The 24359-nt window shown below is 44.3% G+C and overlaps 1 protein-coding gene across 1 annotated transcript in view; it reads left to right on the forward strand.

Annotated features, from left to right (window-relative positions):
* The window catches only part of LOC311489287 (disco-interacting protein 2 homolog C), a 193650-nt gene that overhangs the window by 78277 nt on the left and 91014 nt on the right, over window positions 1–24359 (forward strand). The gene's annotated exons all lie outside the window — the stretch shown is intronic.

The raw sequence follows: 24359 nt of genomic DNA on the forward strand, positions 1-24359 counted from the left end.
CTTCTTTTTTATTTATTTTTCGTCGTCTCTCTATCTGTCGGTGCAGTACTGGCTCATGGGAGCAGCCGCGAGCGACCCTGTGGGACAAATCCATTTTCGAAACCAGAAATCTTGGCAGAGTTTTTTTTTTTTTTCTGTATGAGAGAGCAGGAGAACGAGGGAGAACGAGAGGGAGGGTAAAAAAATAAATAAATAAAAAGGAAAGAGAGAGTGCACGTACAAACACACACTCAGCAGGGAGCAGGGAGGGAAGCAGGCAGGAGCCTCCCAGGCATTTTACTCATGTAGAGAATGTAATGAAATCTGAGCCACTCTTCGTCCCCTCCTCCTCCTCCTCCTCCTCCTCCTCTTCCTCCTCTGCTCCCCTCATCCTCCTTGCGCTGCTCCACAAATATGGCATTAGAGGCAGAGCAGACAAGGACAGTGATTTCATTTCTCTCGTGCACAAAGAAAGGCTTTACTGTAAATTCAATTCAATTCAAGAAAACTTTATTTGGCCCTGAGGAGCAGCACGTAGAGTAAAAAAAACAACAACAGAACATGCATATTGAAAAACTTCAAAGCAAACTCTTACTTTCCACGTGTGTTAAAAATGTAAAGTGCAGGAGCTATGGCAGGTAAATAAAATAAATAAATGAATAAACTGACAGATTTAATCAGGATTAACATTCAAAGGATCACCTTTGTCGATGTCTTTCACGTGTCATTCCTTTAAGATACAGTTTCCCCTTTTCTTTAGCCTTGAGGCTGGAAAAATGTTCCACTGAAGCATTTTCCACGTTATGCTACTTCAAACCATAGACTGTATAAAGATGGACGGTGGACTTGCTCCTCTAAACTGAAGCCAAAGCAAGTAGGGCTCCCCCTGGTGGCTGGCTGCAGTATAGGTAATAAGCTCCACCTCCTCCATGTTAGTGGGCGGGACTTGGCCAAACTAAAACACTAAAATACACGTCAAATATTTTTTTTCAAGGATGGTTTTAGTCATTTTTGGTAGTTAGTATAATGCTGATGAATGTTCAAGTGTCAATTGTTTGGATAAGTTTTGTTTTAGTTAGTTATATGACGCTATACAAACAGGACATAATGGCGACTACCAGTTGCCATGCCAACCACTCCGTAAAGTGTCCTGTGGGACCGTAAAAAAAATAAATAAATAAAAATAAAAAAGTACAGTGTATAATCCAACAATTCTTTGTAACTGGTGGAGAGTGTAGTATTAACTAAATGAAAATGGGAGAAAATAGCATTGTCCATATTTATATACAGTCTATGGTGTAAAGTTGGTCTGGAGTCTGCTTCAGCAAAGATCTGCAGGGCCAATCAAATTGTTTGGGGGCGGGGCTTAATGTTGTGATGGACAGAAGAGTGGCAGCAGTCATACACGTCATTGGAGCGCTGCAGAGTTGAATTATTTTACAACAAAATGGCTCTGATTGGTTGAAGGATGCACTATTCACAATATATATTAAATTCAGTAATAAGGAACTTTTCAAGGTGACACAGAAAGTAAAAGAAAGCACGAAACTTTCAGAGTAAAACAAGAAAATTGTAAGAAAATCCCAACTGAGTAATAGTCCAAAACTTAATAACATGTCAATTCTTGATGGGGAATTTAAACATTAGAACTAATGAAGACTTCAGCTGCACAGAAAACTATTTAGCTGAGATTTCATCCTGCTGCTTCGTTAGCGTTTCACAATAAATCATACTTCACCGAGCGTGCATCTCCTTCATTTGTCAGGAACCCGATGGAAAATACTCCCACTGGGGACGAAATGGCCTTGTGCAACACTCTATGAAGTCATGTTTGGAATCAGGCTGTGTGTAAATATTGGCTCCTTTAACTAAATCTTTCTCTGCAACTCAGTTTGTAGAATTGGGACTCCTCACGGAATCAGTAGAATCAAGTTTCCCTCCACAAATAACTACGGTATGTACCGAAATGTTACCAGCTAACCTTCCTCTGAACGGGTTAAACTGACGGACTTTACCGTTCATCTCCAAGCCTCTACCGCCGCTACCCGGTTCTATCCAACTTTAATTCCTGCCTCGGGCTCTTGGTCTTTTTCCCGCACGCCTGGGGTCTCAGTCAGGTTTTTACACCGTCCCCTCCTCCATCGTACCCTGAGGAGGCCAGTCTGTGTGACTCCTGTACAGAGCTCTGTTTGCTTTGCTAGATATCGAGTAGGATTCCTCAGGCCGACTGAAACGGAACTGAAATTAAACGGAAATTAAACAGCGGTATGGTTTTTCCTGTCTTGATTGACAGGACATTGGCGGGATCCACCCTTCGCTCCTCCCCAGCTCCTCCCTCTCATCCAAACATATGTTTTTGTTTTTTTCATTCGTGGTTAATTAACAGTTCCAGTGACCTCCATCGTTCTGTATTATTAGTTTTTGTCGGCCATAGTTAAATAACACACACATTTGAAACTGGAGGTCCAAGTCCAACCTCCAGGAGGTGAGATCTTTTCTGTGCACTCCCCTCCATCACCTCCTCTCTGCAGCTCCCATCACCACGGCAAATACCCAAATCATCCGCCTGGACTTTCATTATGTTTTTACTTTATTTTCAGGCGAATGAGAAGGTGTTGCAAGCAATGTGAGGAGGCAGGTGGTGGTGGTGGTGGTGGTGGTGGTTTATGGATCTTAATGGGCTCATCTAAATGTAAATGAGCGCTGAGGAGGTGACACAGTGTCTGTCTGTCTGCTCCTGGGGTAACTAAATCTTAAAAAAGAGGGAAATCTGTGTTCAGTTCATGTCAGTTCACTTCAGTGCGGGAACACCAAGGAAGGATATTCACCCTAGAGTTCTGTGAGCATTGTTTTAACATCAGTTTGGAGTGAAATTACTCTAAGCAAATAAAAGATTTAGATTTCCCGTTTCAGATTTGGAGGAAGCACAGGGTCATTTTTAAAAATGTACAATCTGACTGGAGCTAATTTTAGCATCAGTGGCCAGAATAGATTATTTAGTCACGGGACGGGTTGGCATGACACCGTCCTGGCAGGAGCGCCAACAGCTGAGCCTCACGGATTGGATAAATGCTGCCTGTTAACAACTCTAATACGTTCTCTGTCAGCATGAAAAGCTGTGACAGTTGCATATAAATAAATAAATAAATAAATAAAATAAAAAATGAATAAAATATAATATATGTTTTTGGAAAGTAGCTAAATAGAACATGAATTTCTGTCACAATATTTTAAAATGTCATTACTGTTGCTGCACTGCCAGCCATCGGAAACTATAAAGGTTTTCAGTTTTGTGTCATAAATAGAAGTCAGAAGATGAGTTAAAATCATCTAAAAACTGAATTTCTCCGCTACGGTCGATCCTCGAGCATCTCACGAGAATTTTAAAATATTTAAAAACTGAAAACAAAAATTAAAAAATCTGAAACTTCCAGTCAAAAACAAGACATTTTTAATGCAGATCTTTCTCTCAGTATGTCTGTAATTGTCAGATAAAAGTTAGGAGTACATCACCACCACAGGATAAACAGTGTTACAGGCTGAATACTGTGTTAGTTTTGTGTCTGCATAAAAATGGCTCAAAACATCAGCTGATTTTTAATGAATGTACACCAAATGAATCCAATCGAATAAATGAAACAGAAATAATATACTTCTATATTTATTTATTCGGGAAAACGAGCCAGTACTACGTATCTTTGGGGTGCAAAAGTAAGTGTTCCCAATCAATGTGATGAGACTCAGGTGTTGTTCAGTTCCTCGTTTTGTTTAAAATAAATCAGGGATTTGTCTCACAAGAGAAAGTGTATGACGGCAATGGACAATGGAAAAAAAAGAGTTCGCTCAAGAGTTGATCCAAAGTCAGACAGATTGAGAACAAATAGAGGGGATTTAAGACGACTGTTACCCTCCATAGGAGTGGTCCACCAACAAGAGAGGTCCCAAAGGAACCCAGGGGAACTTCTAAGCAGCTAAAGGCTTCTCTCGCATTGGCTAATGCTAATGTCCATCAATACACCATCAGGAGGACATTGATGGTGGATTGATGGACAAAGACACTGCTCTCCAGTTCTGTTCTGAGGAACGGGCTAAAATTCCTCCAAGACGACTGTAGACGACTGTTCAGCAGTTACCGGAAATATTTAGTAAGGAGGTTACGGCAGATACTGGAAACAGATATGTACGAATACACGAGTCCAATATTTCCATTTCATTTGTTTGATTGGCTTCTCTTTGTTCACCTTCAGAACTTGTGTGAAAAGCTGCTAATGTTTTGAGCCATTTTTATGCAGAAACCTTTAAGATGCTTTGTATAGAGTATTCAGATTAATACATATCGGCGAAATTAGCGTGTTATTGCTCTGCAGAATGTTTTTTAAATATCTTAAATTTTGGGTATTTTATGCGATGAGTCAACAGCTGCTCTGTTAGCAGGTCAAACAGGGATTTGGTTTGTTGATATTCGCCCACCACTGCAGATGCAACCACCCGTGGTCCTGACTGAGAGTGTGTATGTGTCGAAGGATTACCCATATTAGCCATGTTAGATACACACATGTGGCCGGCACAGATGCTGTGGAAACTCAATCTGCACAGCTGGAACGATTGGGGTCACTAGAGGTGGTTAAGCACCAGCTGTGTGGGTGTGCATGTATGTGTGTGTGTGTGTGTGTGTGTGTGTGTTTCGAGCCTGTTGGTATTGCTAAGGCATAGCTAAGGCTTCTGGGATCCCAGCATCATGGCCGGGGTCCAGTCTCAGGAATGCATGTTTGCAGGATGACGCTGTTGTTATTATTACGGTGAAATTACAGTAAAAAACGAAGGAAGCCAGGTTTTATTTTGTACAACTCATGATGCTGTAAGTAAGTCCTTAAACATCCAAACTATGTTGGTATGTCTCTTAATTAGCTCCAGATGTGTAGCTGGTTGTACAGCATGCCGACCAAAACTATACTTCACATGTAAAAACCCACATTAAACGTTCACAGCCACGGCAGCAAGATGCAGCGTGACGCAAGTGATGGTGAATTATTTAAGACCAAAGGGAGGTTTGTGTCTTTATTAACCAGCTGACTACGAGCTTTATGTTTAGAGCAACAATCGTTCCTGAGTCTGTTACCAGAATTTGTCTGAAGACGAGCCGATGATTCAGATTCTCGTCCAGAGCACCTGGAACACTTATATATATGACTTTATTATAATCTTTACAGAGTGGAATTTATAGATTTTAGCTGGTAAAGTTGTAGAAAGTTTTCCACTGTCAGTCTCTAAAATCTTAAATCTTAATCATTAAAGGTGACGGACTCATCAAACCAAAATCAAAGAGCTACCGGCAACAACTGTGACGTCTTCTCGCACTGGACACACCGTCGGCGAACGGCCAACTTGGCTAACCTTGGTTATTTTTGGAAATTTTTGGACATCCAAAAATTATTTAACTTTTAAATTGCAGATTGTTTTAGTGTGACTTTGGCTTCTTCTTCTTGCACAGGTGAAAGTTGGAAATATTTTTGCTTATCCACGTCTCATCTACGTGTTTTCGTTTCAATCGATTAATCTTTGAGCTTCGTGCGTAACATGCTGATAGATTTCTAACTCTTTGTAGGGTTTGTAGGGCTTGGATAGTCCTACAACCAATAAGAGCCTATTTGTTGTCAACAACTCCGTTCAACTCCATGGCACATTATTGTTCTGAAAGCCTGCCCACACAATTTGATTGGCCCGGCAGATCTAATGCTGGAGCATAATCAGCTCCCAACGGAGAGACTCCAGACCAATTTTCCGCCACAAAACATTTGTGAATAGAGGAAGTCGGGTTGGCTTCAAGGCTTCGTGTCTTATTTCTTGGTTAGCACTGATTCCTCACAGCAAGAAGGTTCTGGGTTCTAATCCATGTTCCGACTGGTTCCTTTCTGTATGGAGTTTGCATGTTCTCCCTGTGTCTGCGTGGGTTCTCTCCAGGTACTCCAGCTTCCTCCCACCGTCCAAAGACATGCTGGTTAGGTTCATTGGTGATTCTAAATTGGCCGTAGGTGTGAGTGTGAACGGTTGTCTGTCTCTCTGTGTTCACACTACCAACGGCAACGTTACAAAACCAAGCCGAGCGTGGCTGCGTTGCTCAAACACTCATTGAGGTTTTGTCGTCATCTGATGGAAATAAACCGCTGAACCAAACATGATCGTTGACGCTTTGCCGCATCAGAGGAGCAACTTTGATTTATAGCCCATCACACAGCAACTAGCAATCAGCAACCAGTGCTGGGTGTAAGCTTGAATCATAACATCACCAGCTTCCATTAACTAAGATCCTGTTGCTTTTTTCAGCAGCGGTGAAGCATTAGCTCATAGCCACAGCCCTTGCTATTAAATTATAATGTTCATGTCTGGTACTGCAACAATTCAGTTTGACTCTGACATTTTCTGCTCAACAAAAAACAGACTTAACACTTTTATTTTTCAATATTCCGATCATGCCAACCCCCATGCTAATGCTACATCCCACATCTGCCTTCTGTAGAGTCAACCCTGCGTTCCTCCCTCTACAAGAAGCCATTATTTCACTATTCGTATCATCTTCACCGTCGCCTCGCCTCGGCCGTCCAACCCCCGTTTTCAGTAAATCAGAGCTTTTGCAGCGTTTCACACCCAGTTCCTGTGGTCGCATCAGGCTGTTTTAGCAGCTACGCCCTTGGATTTCACATTTCTGCTGCCACACAGATTTAAATCTGCTCAGCGCCGTAGGAAATGACGGTGTTTTTCTTTCATAGCCTGGGTGTGAAGGTGGATATGCTGAGAGAAAAAAAAAATAAAAATAGTGCTGCATTGTCATTCTTGTTTATAGAAGGTGACACTTTGGGAAGAAAGACGGCCGTAAAATGACGATGGATGGAGCACCGTCGCTATTATCCCGTGGTGAAGGGAGGGAAATAAAACTGTGATTATTAAACTAAAGTCCTAAAACTCTTCTCTCGGGGGCTCTCAAGTTTCGTGAAGGTCAGCGTGGCGTCTCTGGAAGCCGGTTATTCAACACGAGTCAAAAAACGGCAGGAGAAGACATGTATGGTATCTTTCAGTTCTACTTTTTTAATCTCCTCTCAGCTGGTGCTTTGCTTCACTCTGAGTCTAATATTTATGGAGGCGGCGACGTTTGATTTGTGCCGAGGAACGGGGTGTGAATGTTTTCAAGGTTAGAGGAGTTTCTGTTCCAACATTTGAACGCTCGTCCACGTGTTTGTCGGAGTCCGTTGACAGCAGTCATGTGACAACTATGAGAAGAGCTGAAGACACAGGCAGGGAAGGTGAGATGAAGACAGAAGGATGATCAAAAACAGATAAAGGAGGTTGATTAATCGTCAGGAGCTAAAGCGCCTCCTCGTACAGAAAAGCTCCTGAGAGACTGGGAGCTGGTTTTAAAGGGCCGCTCGCTCTCCTCACTCTCCTCACTCTCTCTCTCTCTCTTTCCCTGCTCAGATTAAAACCACATTGTTTTAGCAGCACACGCTGGTATTTCCTCTCGCTCGGAGCTGCTGGGTGGAGCGCCTCGCCGAGCGGCGCTGCAGTTGACTCTCGGCAGCACATGGAAATACCTCTTGCTCCTCCGGCCCGCGCCAGGCGGGACAAAGTCATCGGTGGCAGTTAGGTCCTGGAGGGATGAAGGTCGCGCTGGTCGGCGCTGGTCGGCGTTGCCAGGCGCCGTCTGTCAACTGGTATTAAAAGAGACCTGATAAGTCAACGCCTGTGGCATCTGCTTGAACAGAAATGTTATATTAGCTTCAAATGGTTTAACAGTGTAGTCACGTCACCCCTTATATCTATAGGTCGGATCAATAAAACGGAACTTAAAACTGATGAGTTAATTATTCCAGACATCGACAGCAGATTTTATCCAACAACATCAAAGCATAGACTGTATATAAATATGGACAACACGTCTCCACTTCCTCTCATTAGCCAAACTGATGCTATTTACTGGGGATACAGGCAGCGCCATCTTGCAACTTTGGAGCCAGAGTCTGATCAGTACGGTCTGAGGGCGGAGCCGCGATATCGATGCCCCGCCCACACTTCCACACTTTATTCTGGTCATTAGTGTCGTTCTAGCGTCCATGGAAACATCCATGCTGGAACGAGTAGGTGTTAACGGTACAGAGAAGTCATGGCATTATTATTATTAGTATTAAAAGCAAATGTTTAACCCTAATATAAATCTAGATATAGTGACTAAACTAAGAGGATAACAATTTTACAAAAGCTAAACCTGCTATAGCTCAGTCTGATTGTAAATTGGCACAGTGTACGGAGTATAATACTTTTGTAAAGCTAAAAAATGTCAGTTTTGATTTAGTTTTGATCATTTTTTTTATACAAATTATTTTACTCTGTGTCTTTTGTTTCCTGGAGAGGTAAAAGAAGAAGGCTGAGGGTGAAACTTATCCCTAAACTTGTCAAATCTATTCTTCTTCTAGTTTTAATAACTGTTGCAGTGAGAGGCAGAGCTCCCCCAGATGTCTCAGACTGACCAGTGGCTGCAGCCTCATGGCTCACGTTACTACCCAGAATGCCGTTTGGCAGCCGAGCTGCGTGGCACTGGTCGTGTGATTTCTGGCCGGAGATACTTTAATTCCCATGAGCATTCAGGAGGAGCCGGTCATAAGTCAGATCTGGGTGTGAAAAGCTAATACGGTGCAAGGGCTTGACACAGACGCTGGATAGTATGTGTGCATATGTGCACATAAAATAATCTGCAGGATTATTCCAGTCCAGCCGCAGCAGAGAGATCCTGGTTCGCTGTGATTGTGGACAATGATTTAATCCAAACCCGGGAGAAAAATCCCCACGCAAGCTCCTTTTTCAAACCCCTGCTCCAGAGGGCTCATGATAGCTTTAACCTGTAGCTTTATTTATCCAGTCAGAGCTAACTGGGCACACATGTTCTTTTCCAGCGACGCCCTGCTGCACAGCTCTCACATTTGCATCCGTCTGCTGGGGAGCGCTGGGCTTTTCTGCTGCAGCGGGCGGGTTTCTGTTTATTGTCAAAAAGAGTCCGTTAAGGGACGGTGGCTGCAGAGAGTCTCAACAGTGTCTCACCCCACCCAGATCCTCTGACCACTTCTAGACACGACAACCCATGAACCGCTGTTTCCTGAACTTATTGCCACATTTTTTTTCCACCTGTGTCGTTCACACACTGCTGGAGTCAGCCCTCTAGCTAGTCTGCTGACGTCCTGTGACGATAAACATCCACTCTGAGTCTCCGAAATCCTAAATCTTAGTCATTAAAGGTCTTCGTCATTAAAGGTGACTAAGGCGGCGGACTCATCAAACCGACATCAAAGAGCTACGACCGTGACGGCTTCTCGTGTTGGACACGCCACGAAAACTTCAGCCAGTTGCCAACTTGGCTAACCTTAGCTGTGCTATACTGTATTTATTCAACAGCTTTGGCTAACGCTGCCGTGTTTACAGTAGCCATGCCTCCATATTAGGAAGTTTATCTAGAAAACCAAAGCTTATTTTGTAGTGGCGTGTCGCTTTATGACCCCAACGGCGTGCACAACCGCAGACATGTAACCATGCTGCCCGATTGATGTCTAATTTTATGAACCTCCCATAATGGAAATGCAGATAACCAACAGTCTAAAGCGTACGTGTCAAACATACGGCCCGGGGGCCAAAACCAGCCCGCCAGAGGGTCTAATCTGGCCCGCGGGATGAATTTGCGAATTGCAAATATTACGTTGAAGACATTAACTGCATTTTTTTCAGTAAATGTAATTGCTATTCCTAGGGTTCACACAGATTTAGTAAGAGTTGTGGACATGACATAACACAACACTGAGACCTAGAACTAAACAGAAATTGCAGGTCTTTTTCTTAAGAAATGTCCAGTCATCTTTGCAAAGGGAAACATTTGGAGTTGTCGTTATTTATAGGTAAATATGCTATCGTGTTATTGGTCTGGCCCCCTTGACATCAAACTGGGCTGTATGTGGCCCCTGAACCAAAATAAGTTTGACACCCCTGGTCTAAAGGAACCTTAACGTTCCGTGAAACCAGTTCCTGAGGCTTAAAGTTCCTGGTTCTTCACGTGGAAACTTATGTCTATTCATGACTAACGTGCATACGTACGTAGGTTACGGCGTCTATGTCCCACGCTTTGCCTTGCTGCTTTATGACTCAGCGACTGAGCCATAATCATAAAGGGATTTAAAACCAAAAAGGTTCATTTGTGATTCTACCACCACTGGAACAATAGCTACGCTCACAAAGCATCTTACTGTTGCACCCGCTGAGGGAACGACGGCTGGAGCTAGCGTACCTCACCTCCGCGCTGCGTTTCCTGGCTAACGCAGCCGCTCAGTCCCCCCGAGATCACAGTCAGCTACACCAAGAGCCGCAGTCTGGGTCAGGTCACCACTTCCTCCTCCTCTTCCTCCTCCTTTTCTGCAGATTGCAGCTGGCGGATGTAATTGAATTAAAGAGGAAGCCTTTTCTTTTTGTTGTGCGTGCAGGAGTGTTATCGATGCGATGTACAGTAGGTGCACGGGAACAGGCGGCTATCGATCGGTTTGCATAGCGTTGTTAGGCTGCTGCAGCGTTTCAAAAAGCCTTGTATTCCACCTTCACACACACGCACATCTGGGACCTGCCTAGTACAGCAGCTGTCAGCATGTCTGCCAAAGCAGTCCAGTGTTTTTGCCCTGAGAAGTTGTTATTTTTTATTATTTTTTTTATTTTTAGGCAGTTGAGCGCATTCTCTCTCACTCTGTCCAAATCTTTTCAAACTCAGGAATTCACGAGTAGGAACAAACTGCCAGCACTGACGTCACACCCAAAGACATCACGTCCATCACACGTCACTACAACTATTTTAGTTTTGGCTCTTTTTCTCGTTGTGGGAGTCTCTCTCCCCTGGTGTATTTTGCTTCTGGTTCGTGAGGTCGTCGTGAGCTGTGCACCGGGTGTCGTCCTCTTCTGCAGTCGGTGCAGGTAGGACGTTTTCTGATCAGGTGTTAAAATTCTAACACAAGAAATGCTACCAAAGCAGCCGTTCTTTCTCCATTCACCGATCAAATATCATGTTTCTGTGAAGAGCCGTTGAGTTAGCATCCTTTTACGTCGTCTAGATGCAGCCCCTGCATCCTGCATCTAAAAAAAAACATCTTCTCTTTTGCCCTGTGTTTCAGAAAGTGGTCAATTAAAAGATCTCCCTTCATTTTTGTGCAGGGCTTGGTAACATTTGCAAGTAATGGTTTATATTCTGCAAACGGTAGCTGAGTTTAATGGAGCTAACTTATATTTCCTTATCACAGATACTTCAGCATGTAGAAAACCCGTGACAGTAAAGCCATGCTAAATGAAATGAGTCCGTTACACTCTTGTCCTGCAGAAGAGATATTCTCCAGACAGAGGAATAAAAACAAACAACCCCCGAGGCAGAAACCTTTCCAGGGAATGTAGACCCAAAAGCAGCAACCCTCCACGTCCAGTCAGATTACTTGGCAGGACGTCTCCACTTTCATGAGGCGTAATAAACCCGCCGTTTCGGTCCGTCGGCAGTAAATTGCTCCGACTCAAGCGGCGTCGTGTTCCTCTAAATGAGCCGGAGGTGAGCCCGGCCCGGCCTGGCCTCCGTTCACACGTGGTGCAATTTGGGAAATGTGCGTCTATTTCAGGTCTGGGTGGTCACTTCTGTGGGTTCCTTCTAAGTAGCTTTTAGCAGGGTTTGATAAGGCTGCCTCACGCACAAACACACACACACACTCTCTCCTAAACCCAGCAGTCTTACAGCGCATTAAACCCCCACTTTCATTCTCCCTAAAGCAGCTTTTGTTTGAAGGCGTGTGAAATGCACCAGCTCCCCTGATAGCGCTGCACTTTGCGGGCTATCGACGCTGTATTGAAGTGATCTCTGTCAGATCTTTCTTCTGATGGGGCGCGTACTTTTTTCACGCGCCAGCTCGTATCAGGTTCTACCTTTAATCCTTCTTTTACCTCAGAAGCTTTCCATCGGTTTGTTGCTTCGTCGAGGATGTGGTTGATGATGGATTTGGAGATTAATTGTCACCATTTAGGCTTAAGAAAAGAGGCAGAGGGTGGCATGGGGATGGGGAGAGATAATCTTTTATCTTGACACGCTAGATTTCAACCCTCTTTTCCACCAACATCTACCCTGCAAACTGCAAGACTGTATCTACACCGCCTTCTGGACTGCTACTGACCCCCAAGGGTTGAGTTCAGTTGAGGCAGATTAGCATGATGTTGTCCTGATCAAGTAATTTTAATTTGAGGTACAAAGCTTCAGCACGTCTTCTGTCCTTACAACTTGTGCAGTTTTTGCTCTTCACTTTCTCCAAACTGCTTCCTGTAACTCTCTTTGTAGGTCCACAGCATGGAGCTATGGTCCATTTGTAGCTGAGCAAGTGTGACTGGTTCATGCAGAGGGTGAACTGAACTCTCAGCTCCCTACTCAGGGTGATTTAAGGGGTCCTGGGTTTAAAAAACCAAAAAAAAAAAACAATTGAAATGTAAAAGTTTTGGCTCCAGGTTTTATTTTAAACATTATTTTACTTTACTTTTGTCTTGCATTGTAAAATACTACTCTTGTTATTATATATATATATATATATATAGTTGATAAAAAGTAGGGATGCACCGAAACTTTTCGGCCGAAAACCGAAAATGCACTTTTGGGTCATTTTTGGCCAAAAATTGCGGCAGTTGTTGCTTGCATCATCACAGAAATCCTGTTTCGGCCTTGCTGTTTCGGCGATAGTTTTTCAGCTGAAATTTTTCTGACTTTTGTCGCCGAAACAACACGTGCAAGCAACAACCGAAGCAATTTTCGGCCGAAAATGACCCGGAAGTGCATTTTCGGTTTTCGGACGAAAAGTTTCGGTGCATCCCTAATAAAAAGGTAAATTTAGACTAGTTTGAGGAGTGACCTAAGCGTTGCAGGTTGATTGTGAATAAAAAAAAGCAAGGGATTACTATAAAGAGCACTAAAATGAGACAGTGTAGATTTCATTTAACCAGCTTTCTGCAAATGGAGGTCAAGGCTCAAGGCTCAAGTTCGGTTGAGGTGGATTAGCATGCTTCTTTTGTCATGTTGTCGTTCTGATTAAGTCATTTCAAAACCCAGAAAACTTTAGCATGTCTACAGTCCGTACAACTTGTACAGTTTTTGCTCATCAGTGTCTCCAAACTGCTTCCTGCAACTCTCTCTGTAGGCCCACGACATGGATCTGTGGTCCATTTGTAGCTGAGCAAGTGTGACTGGTTCATGTAGAGGTCATTTGCCCTCTCAGCTCCGTCCTCAGGATGATTTGTGTATAGTGTTTGATAAAAATTTAAATTTAGACTAGTTTGAGGAGTGACCCAAGCGTTGCAGGTTGAATGTGATTATATAAAGCACTAAAATGAACATTTTTAGGTCCTTAAATGAGACGGTTATTGTGTAGTTTTCACTTGACCCACATTCTTCAAATGGAGGTCAAGGGTCAAGTCCAGTTGAGGTAGATTAGCATGTTGTCATTCTGATTAAGTTTTGGCTCCAGGCTTTGTTTTACTTTACTTTTGTCTTGCATTATAAATTACTACTCTTGTTATTATATATATATATGTTGTATATATTGTTTGATAAAAATATAAATTTAGACTAGTTTGAGGAGTGACCCAAGCGTTGCAGGTTGAACGTGATTATAAAAAACACTAAAATGAACATTTTTAGGTCCTTAAATGAGACGGTTATCGTGTAGTTTTCACTTGACCCACATTCTTCAAATGGAGGTCAAGGGTCATGTTCAGTTGGGGCAGGTTAGCATGTTGTCGTACCGCTCTAGTAATTTTCCTGTGGACAAACCGCCGCTGCAGATGAGAGTACAGTGGTGAAGAGTTTGTTTGTGTGATTTATGTGTTTGTCAGAAGCCTAACTGTCGCCGTCTCAGCCCTCAAGGTAAATATCGTCTGACTGACAGCCAGCTCTGCTCGAAGCACAGGTGCAAGCTCGGTGTGTTGATACGGCAGGACCTCTGCGGTGTTGAGTATCAAAGGTTATCCTGTTCTATTTCGGGAGTCTCTTTTGTAGGCAAATTTTTTTTTTTACTGGCTGCAGGATCCTGGTTTGCTGGCGACTCACAGATGCACACTCTCACATTTCAACCCGAAATGCTTGGTGTCCCTCAGCTCCTCTGACTTAAGATATGAAAGTACAACTTACAAATGACAACCTCTGATTGCACGGTCTGCCTGCTTCCCTGATCTGTTTTCAGAATCGTTACAGTCTGATTTTATTTTACCGGCTGCAGAATCTCGTCTTTTTGTTGTGTATCTTGAGATGCTATCTGGATAAGGAAGAGCGTACAGTATGTTAATGCAAGGCAGAAATACGCCGTGATCGGATCAGACGCCGCACATGGAGGTGGTCGGACTTTGTAATCAAATTTAATCTGTACAAGATGATCTCAGAAAAGAAAGCAAAGTGAACGGCCCCTTAAAATTTCCTCTTCCTGCTCAATTAAGCAAGACCAAAAGTGGAAGTGACTCTCTTCTTATATGGCTTCACATGACCAGGATGCACCTCAGCTCGTTAGTTTGCACTCATGATGGACTGGAGTTTGTTCAAAGTCCTTTCCTCTGCTTGTCTTGATGCGTTCTTTAGTTCTGAATGGAGTTGTGACGTTCGTGAACGAACCGAATCTATTGACCGACTCTTTAAAAGGAATGACGAGATTCGGAATTGCAAGCCTTTTCTTGTTTTATTTCTTATTTAATGTTATTTTATGCACACAGAAGCTCATGCTTTGCTTTGGGACGGTGTTGGTGAGGGAGCTGGTACAGTGGTGAGCATAGCAGTGGATCTGGGTTCGATTCCTGGTTGGCACAAAGGTGTTTACTGAAACATGATAAATAAAGTGTCTGATAGACTAAGAGAGAATATGTATTGGTGGGATGTCTAAGTCTTTCCTTGTCTTCCTTACCCTGTCATGGTGCTTATTTCAAGGATAAAATTAGTTTTTGCCCAGACCGGCATCTTAAAAATAAACAAATATCAAAATGAGCCGTTCTTTTCAACAGCTCTTTGAAAGTACCGGATCCACAAGATCTGGCTCCCTTCAGAGAAGACGTTGAATCCCATCCTCTAGCTCTGAACCATATCCAGATAAAACATCCACAAAATTCCCATGATTTCCAGAGGACGTAACCTTCCAGTCTGGGAAAAGCCTCATCAAAGAGTTGCGGTAATATGTTTTTAATCAAAGCGATGTCGTAATCTACTGCGACCGACACATGACACTCAGCCTGGGCGATCGGCCTGAAAAACCGTGACCCAAATCCTCCACTCGGTCCGCTCCTATCGCAGGACGTCCGCCTAGAGAGGGGGACTTTCCCCAGAACATGTAGGTCAGTCTGTTGTTGAATCTCGCCGCCGTGAGAAAGCGGCCTCCCTGGACAGAAGAGATGACCAAACATAAGACTGTCTCTGTCTCTCGACCACCCATGTATCTTTCTCTCTGTTTTCACTTCAAGTGCAGGAAGTGAAATCACTCCGGAGGGTTTGTTTTGCTCCAGCATGATCTCATTATTATAGTGGAGTTCCCCTGAGCTTCGGAGCTTTGAATCATGGAAATGTTTAGATTATCTAGCGGTCTAGAGGCATTTTGAGAATGGCGGCGCGTGGATAATTAGCCGCGATAATATCCAGTTTTAGAAAACATGACGCCTGAGCTTTTGTCTTTTTCGGCGGCGTGGGAATATTCACATGTGTTCCAGGAAGTCTCACAGCGGTGATCCTCTGAGCAGAGAGGAATTCAAAGAACATCTTTCACTTTGATGGAACAAGGTTGCGGTTGCCGGAATACGAGTATTCACGAGCAGTTAAATTCTTGATCTTGGCAATTTGAGTTTTTTCTTCACTTGGCTTCAGGGATCAGCTGTCAAACACATGTCCCACAGAGTCTTTTGATGATGAAGTTCCTCTTGGTGGCAGTCTTTCATCCACAGGGGACGCTTCTCTGGGGAAGATCTTTGTCTATTTCTTCCACAACTTTACTTTCCTGGACAGATCCAAGTCCACAACAGTGGTTAGAACTGATGCCTCACAGCTAGAAGGTTCTGGGTTCTAATCCGACTGGTTCCTTTCTGTGTGGAGTTTGCATGTTCTCCCTGTGTCTGCGTGGGTTCTCTCCAGGTTCTCCAGCTTCCTCCCACCGTCCAAAGACATGCTGGTTAGGTTCATTGGTGATTCTAAATTGACCGTAGGTGTGAGTGTCTCTCTGTGTTAGCCCTGTGATAGACTGGAGACCTGTCCAGGGTGGACGCCAACTCTCACGCCAATGACATTTGGGATAGGCTCCAGCCCCGACCTTCCAGAGGACAAGAAAATAAATGAATGAATGGTCAAATGAGCCAAGTCCTTTGTAGATAGTGGTCCCAACCTGTTTCACAAGTCCAGCAGCCCAAAGTAGCGTAGTACATACATTGTACATGGCGTCCTGAGGTCAGCATGTCCTCTAGTTAGACCCTAAAAGGAAGATCTGTCCATTTTATCTAGCTATAGATATTTCAGTATATCAATGAATGCGTTCGCAGTGACACCTTTACAAACATCAAATATTAATTTCTTGCCACACTGCCTCCCCTTTTGTTGGCAGCTATTGTCATAGTAACCACTAGAGACGGGAATTACACATCCCTAAGGGAAGAGGAAGAAGAAGGAGGCCAGGGATGTGAGGACAAACCCGGAGGGATGTGTGTGTGTTAGTGTGTGTCCTCTTCCTCACCTCACTGTGAAGTCCACCGACAAACAGACCAATTTGTTTGCTTTGCTGATGTCGCCTGGCAGCATGTTTAGGCAGGTTGGACTGTACCAACTGACAGGAGGTGGTGGGGAGGAGGTGGTGGTGGTGGTGGTGGTGTGTGGGGGTTGTTTTTTATCCAAACACACTCAGGTGTAAAGCAGTTTATTTTGTTTTTCCCTTGACTGTAAGTGGAAGTTACGCAGTGAAGTAATCGGCAGCCAATCCACTGCTGCAGAGTGTGTGTGTGGGAGTGAGTGTGTGTCGGGGTGTGTGTGTGTGTGTTAACAACAGAGGCAGCATCAGTAGCTTAATGTCAGCAGACACCTTTCAGCCCTTTGTCTGTGCACAGGAGGTTGACCTGCTCCTCTTTGAAACTAATAAGCTGCTTGTCTTTGAGTGTGCGCGTTAATTGAGATAGTGTGTGTGTTTGTGTGTTTGTGTGTGTGTTTCCTGCCAATGGGGAATAAGCAACCAGTGTTTTCACACACAGAAGGATCACAGGCGAGGACGGTGGCTGGTCTGAGAGGAGTATGAAGCTGAGTTTGAGTGCTGTGTCAGTCTTTTATTCCTGCTGCCTGGTATGCTCGGTGAGTAAGAAGCCTCCTCTGCAGTGTTTTTAGATGTGTGTGGGTGTGTGTGTGTGTGTGTGTGTGGGAGCTGATTTTCTTAATCTAATTAGCCTAATTGGAGAAATGCCTCACGGTTCGCTTCGCTGTTTGTTTTTTTCTCTCCTCGATGGCTGAAGGAATATTTTTAAAACTTTTAAATGGACTTTGGTTTGGCCTGTGAGAGGATTCAGGCTGGTGGCAGTGGCAGCAGGGCATCATGGGTACTACTTCATCTCGGTTTGTACTTCTGAATCAGATCTAGGCTGTTTAGAGCATCTCCGCTCGGCACTGGTGTGTCTGAGCGGCTCATGTTGGAGTTGGAGCTTAAATAAACGTTGGAGAGCAGAAACTTCATGAACTTGATGAAGACGTTGTCACGGTTGGCGTCGTCTGCGGAGGTTTTCTCATCAGGCTGCAGAAGAATTAATGTAGCTTCAATGCGATCAAGGTTAATCTGAAGGCTGTGTCGTGTCTTATCAGCTTTTTTTGACCCAGTTTATTTATTTATTTTTGCCTCCCTGATCCGATGCCGATCTTTTAATATTCGTCCAATCCGAGTCCTGATATGATCTTAAATATATTCCTAAAGTCTGTCCTTGTCTTCTCCTAGAGTGGACTGGATTCAGTCCAATGAATCTTTCTGTCAAAGTTAATGTAGTGTGGAGAGGGTAGCTGGTACCTTGTGTTCTCTACTCCACAAATGTTCTGGTCATCCAACGCTGCCATAAACTCCCTAACCCTCTCTGGAAGATTTATTTCCTTGATGTTGTCTCCAGGAAACTTTTCTCTTCTTCTTTTAAACGTTCAGTAGTTGTTGTTGTTGTTGTTGTTTGGGTGCAGCCTTTGACTGAGTGGACTCCATGGATTCTGTTTAGATGATCAACTACTACCACCTCACCAGACATTTTCCCGGGGGTACGGGCGGCGCCATTTTACGAGTTTGGAGACAAAGTTTGATAATACTACACTCTGCTCTACCTCCGCCAGCTACAAGGAAATGTTGAATGTACAGAGCGGTTGGCATGGCAACTGGTGGTCGCCATTATGTCACATCCTGTTTCTATAGCGTCAAATAACGAAACTTGGACGAAAATGGACCCTTGAACATGCATCAACAATATATTAACTACCTAAAAAAACAAATATTTCATGTGTATTTTAGTGTTTTAGTTTGGCCCAAGCCCCGCCCACTAACATGGAGGGGGTGGGGCTTATGACCTATACTGCAGCCACCACCAGGGGGAGCTCTACTTGCTTTGGCTTCACTTTAGAGGAACAGTTCTGTCGTTATATTGTCTATGGTTGAAACAAAAGAGGAAGAAGACGTTCTGACGCTACATTGATGTATTTTTGGTTTATGGCAGACCTAAAATAAATAAGATCAGTCTTTGCTGAAGCCCGATACTGACCGGAACATCCCAGGTCTGTGTGCACATGATGTGATGCAATGCCATGCTGTACTACTCACTATGTTTCTAAGAAGCAAAGCTTGCATCTCTAATTTCCCACCAATAGAAGTAGTAAAAGCAGCTGTAGTTGCAGAAGCCCCAGTAGCAGAGGGAGTTTACGCATTAACCCGTGTCCATCTGGTTTCTTTACTATCATTTATTAACTGCTGCGCTTCTAATGAATCTGTGCTTTCCTAAACTGGCTGCACTAATGAAGCCGTACGTTGCAGGCGGCTTCATTTCCTCGCTCGTTTCATGCGGTTGAACCGTAAACTGTGACGGAGACTTTCCACCCAGACCCTACAACCAGGTTTTAGTGGAACCAGAGTCAGTTCTTTCCAGACGTTGCAACAGCGTGACCATAAATCATTTTATACCGAAATCCAACTTAAATATATTTAAGAGAAAGCGATTACATAATCCTGTGTTGAAGTGTACGTCACCAGCAGGAGGAAATGTTTTATTTGAGCACCTCTGACATGTTTGCAGGCGTTTGCGGCGTTGGTCGTAAAACGTCCTCCTCTCTGGAGACAAACGGCCGCTTCTCAGCTGGACGGCGTTTCAGCTGACTGAGCTGAAATTCAAAACCATGTAACGCAAAGGTTCAATGTATGGTGACAAACCTCTATATGTGTGTGTTTCTACCTGCGTGGAGGAGAGTTTCAGGCCTGACTCAGCGTGTTGTTACTGTAAACACCTGCTGCCTCCAGCTGTGTCTGTGTTCATGTTGGCCTCGGGGGGGGGGGGGGGGGGGGAGTCCTTGGGCGTTTCCTTTAGGATCAACCGCGTGTTTCCATAAACGCAAAGCTCTTAACTCATCATCCAATGTGTGTTTGTAGTATTTAATGAAATGAAAGTTGTAATTCAGTCTTGTTCCATATACACCAATCAGCCATAACATTAAAACCACTGACAGGAGAATTAAATGACATTTCAACCATTTTGTGACAATTCAATGTTCTACTTAGACATGGATGTTATTTAGACATGTAGCACCCACCTAGACCAGACCAGGCACCCCCACCCCATAGCAATGACACTCCTTGATGGCAGCAGCCATCCCCAGCAGGATGCGGCCTGACACAGACACACACACAAAAACACTTTAGGAACAACTAAAAAAAAACATGAAGAACAGCACAAGGTGTTGACCTGTCCTCCAAATTCACTAGATCCCAAACTGATCAAGTATCTGTGTGATGATCCACAGAGGCCCCTCCCCTCAAAGGCCCCCCACTAACAACATCCTGTTACCAGACACCACAGGACACCCTCAGAAGGCCCATGTCCATTCTCTGATGAGTCACCACAAGGGAGACCTACACCATATTAGGAAGGTGGTCATAATGTTATGCCTGATCAGTGTTATTACCTCTAGCCATAACTGTCAGTCACTTTTCTGCTTCAAAGCCAAACTAAAGTATCTGGACTTAGATAAGATAATCTGTTGTTTTGCCCACAGTGGGAAGATTTGCAGGATTGCAGCAGCAGACAGGAGATTAAATAAACAAGTAATAAAACATTAAATAAGTAGAAAAAATAGAAAAATGATGTATGATGGGAGAACAGAATAAGTTCAGTTTGCTCCTCAGCTCAGAGAGACTCTGATGTAGATTTACGTTTGTCTTGCTTTTTTATTTTTTTTTAATTTTATTAATTCTTTTGGTGGATATCTTTTTATGGTTGTGGTGGCTGAGTGGATGTTGTGGTTAATGGTTTTATTTATCTAAGGAGCTGATGTTTTTTTGTGAACGTCTGTGTAGATTCTCCGTCGTCCAAAAACAAAGTTGACGGAAGCGGAGGCGTCTGGACCGGTTTGAGTTTTCTTGAAGATGTGTCACCGCCTCCTCCTCCCAGTGGCTTCTTCAGCTCTGCCTCCTCAGTGACTGATCAACCATCTTGTTTCACATATTTCTAGATGACATTCCCTCACGACGCTCTTGTTTGTTGTTTTGCATGAAATGTCTCCGCAATTACCGGATGGTTCGCCATGAGATGTGGTTCTCACGTTCGATTTTAAAACGTTGAAGACTTCTCCTCTGACGCCACCGAGACAAAATATGTCCAATGTGGTGGTTTGCGACCGCTTCGACGGCTGAGCCAGCTGACTTCCTGTCGGCTTCCTTCACCCATGAATGGATGTAAAATAATCCTATGACTCCTCTGGATCTCTAAGGCTTCAAACATACGGCCCGTGGGCCAAAAGTGGCCCGCTAAAAGGTCTAACCTGGCCCTGTAAGTACAAAAATGACATAAAAGACTGCAGTTTTTCAAAGAAAATAACCGCTATCCCTAATTTGTCCACTGTTATAACAAGAGAAGTGGACAGAACACAAACACTGGCGCCCAGGACTTAAGGATAGTTTATTAAATGTAAACATTCTCCTGATTTGCTCGTTCTTCTTCTTTGTACTAAAACAATTGGAAAAAAGTCTGTTATGAGTTCTTTTTTGTAGGTTATTATTCTGTTATGTTACTGGACCGGCCCCGCTTGAGATCCAACTGGGTCGTATGTGGCCCCCGAACTAAAACGAGTTTGACACCTCTGCTCTAAAAGTTACCGGACTGAGCGACTGAAATAGTAGACAAGTAAGGAAAGGCAAGGAAACCGTACTTTTCAGGTGTCGAGGAATGGACTCTGGGAAACCTGGCTGTCCTGGGTCCACATGAGTTACCTCCCGATGTGTCCTCAAGAAAATGGGTGGGGTCAGATGCGCGGTGTGAACTGGAGCAGTACTGGAGCCATCAAATCATAAAGACAAGAACGCATATTGATAGACGCCCAAAGACTAAATGCATGAGGAGGGTGGGGCAGGTGGAGAGGAGAGGTTGTTTGGAAGATGAATGCAATTTATGGAGCAGGTGATCTAATAGTGATATTATTAATATTAACTTTATCATCTTGTCCAATAGTCCAGTTTCTTCTTGAGGGGACACATTGAAGCCGTTACTATCTGTTCCTGATGAGAGACACGTCTTCTGCTTTCACCTCTCACTAAACTCTCCCTAATATTCGCTCCATCGACGCCTTCTCTCTCTTTATCTGTGGCGATGCAGAAACAACAAAATCAACTGTTTCCTTTTTAGGTGCTGGATAGATGCTGCCCTCCCCTCTGCTCCCCCCCCCTCCTCCCCTCTCCACCACCACCACCTCCTTCCCTCTTCCTCTCTGTGTTTCTTTTTTGTCAATGCCATTCTTTCCCCTGCTCTCTCTTTCCTGTTATTTCCCCGTTTTTATCTTCATGCTGCTCACTCTCGGTCCTCATATTTCTGTGTCCTCTACATCCCCCTCCCTCTCTCTCTCTCTCTCTCTCTCTCTCTCTCTCTTTGTCGTGGTCCTCTGTATCCCCTGGCTTCTCTCTTGCTCTCTGTTCTTCTCTCTCTCTCTCTCTCTTTCTCATACTGTATATGGTCATGGGCGCTCAGCTCGCCGTTTCTGCACAGCCATCCTTTTAACCGTTGGGGGAAAGGTTGTTCTCTGCAGCCCTGAAAGAGAATGCAAGGAGCGAAAGTATTTGGACGCCGTAACGATGCACCTACGTGGGATAGCTGCGCATGTCATTCCTCCAGCCTCCGCTCCTCTGGTGTCTGTTCGCCAGATGTTGAACCCGTTTCACTGCACGGTGAGCTCAGGCGCTGATGTTTTCGAGAGTCCCATCAGACTGGGTAAACCGTTTCTTCAAGGAGCTGGCTTTGTGTACGCGACCGCTGCGGTGTTGAAACAGGAACAGGGCCAAAAACAACACTTTAAAAGCTACGGAAAACAGATATTTCAGACAAGAGTGTTTAAAAGTCTCCTCCTAATAAAACCCAGCAAAGCGAAACGGGTCGAAATTAAGAGCGTCCACTTACTTTTGGCTGTGTAGTTTAGCTGAGGGTCAGTTCTGTGCCAGACTCTCACTCGTGGATCTTTTACGTAAAGTTTGAGTCATTACATAACGTGTTGTCATTGCCCCATCAGTTGCCATAGCGACTTCTGGTACCGCCCACTCACTCCCTGCTGTGAGAGCATGAATGGAGGGATTGATAACGGCGTCTGCTGCTCACAGCGCTTGACTTCGTGGTCGAGGTTAAGAGCAGACGGGCCTGACGTCAGTGCGGAGGGCGCGGCGGCCCGCTGCAGCATATGTATACGTGTGATAGTCAATAATTCATAGGCGGCTTATAGAGAGACTGTACCGCTGTCATCTGGCTGCAGCGTGCATATTTCATGCTACGGTCTTAGCCACTTAGAGACGGACCCGACAGGCGCTGGAGCTGGATGTGCACCATACATGGAGCCGGGAGCTTTGTGAGCTGGAGCTTGCTGCCTCTTGCCGTGTTGTGTTTTTACTTTTAATTTACCTCTCGCATTAACACCCGCCCTGAGCGACTGGCCGTTAAAATGCGCCTCCACACGCGTCCCCAGCCAGCACTTCAGATCTGATGTCAGTTTCCTGCCCTGAATACAAATAAACACCAGCGTCATTTGGGGCTCAGTAGAATATTATAACAGCTGTTGCCTCTAATGGATCTCTGCTGCTCTATCAGAACGACTTGTATCGGTGCCATGACTTGAGGAGATGGTACACATTTTGGAACAAGCTCTGAAGTTTGTTAATTTAGTTAGCTCCACCCTGGCTTTCTGTGCACAATTTAATTTCAGTTCTGTGCTGTTTTTTTCTGACTGAATGAGTTAAACTCCTCTTCCATACATCAGCCCTGTTGAGTAGGTGGTCTTTAATGTGACCCGGGACTCGTTGTGTGTTCACACTACCACAGGAAGGAGGTCACATGTGTCCCAGACCACCTCCACATGTGGACTGACACCAGATCAGTGTTCACAGCATAGACTGTATATAAATATGGACTACGCGTCTCCACTTCCTTGCATCGGTCAAACTGGCGCTGTTTTCCCGGGGATACGGGTGGCGGCATCTTGCATCTTGCATCTTTGGAGCCTGATTAGTACGGTCCGAGGGTGGAGCTACCACGCCGACCCGCGATATCGATGCCCCGCCCACACTTCCTCCAGACGTTTAAGTAACACTACGCTCTGCTCTACTCCCACCAGCTACAAAGAAATGTCGGTTTATACACTGTACTTTTTTATTTATTTTATTTTTTACAACTCTCGCGGTCCCTCGGGACGTTTTACGGGGCGGTTGGCATGGCAACGGGTGGTTGCCATTATGTCACATCCTGTTTCTATAGTGTCAATTAACTAAACTAAAACGAAAAATGGACACTTAGTGTATTTTAGTGTTTCAGTTTGGCCCAAGTCCCGCCCACTAACATGGAAGGGGCGGAGCTTATGACCTATACTGCAGCCAGCCACCAGGGGGAGCTCTACTTGCTTTGTTGGCTTCACTTTAGAGGAGCAGTTCCACCGCCCATCTTTATACAGTCTATGATCTACACCTGTACTTTAAACTGGACACTTGTGATCAGATTGCCCAGGTTTTAATGATATACTAAAGTCGTGGGGTCTTTTTCCATGCTGCAGCCGTCCCTTGAACTTTTTGATGGTCTCTTGGTTTTAGAGG

Source organism: Chelon labrosus (assembly GCF_963514085.1).
Source record: "Chelon labrosus genome assembly, chromosome: 6".
Taxonomy (NCBI): domain Eukaryota; kingdom Metazoa; phylum Chordata; class Actinopteri; order Mugiliformes; family Mugilidae; genus Chelon; species Chelon labrosus.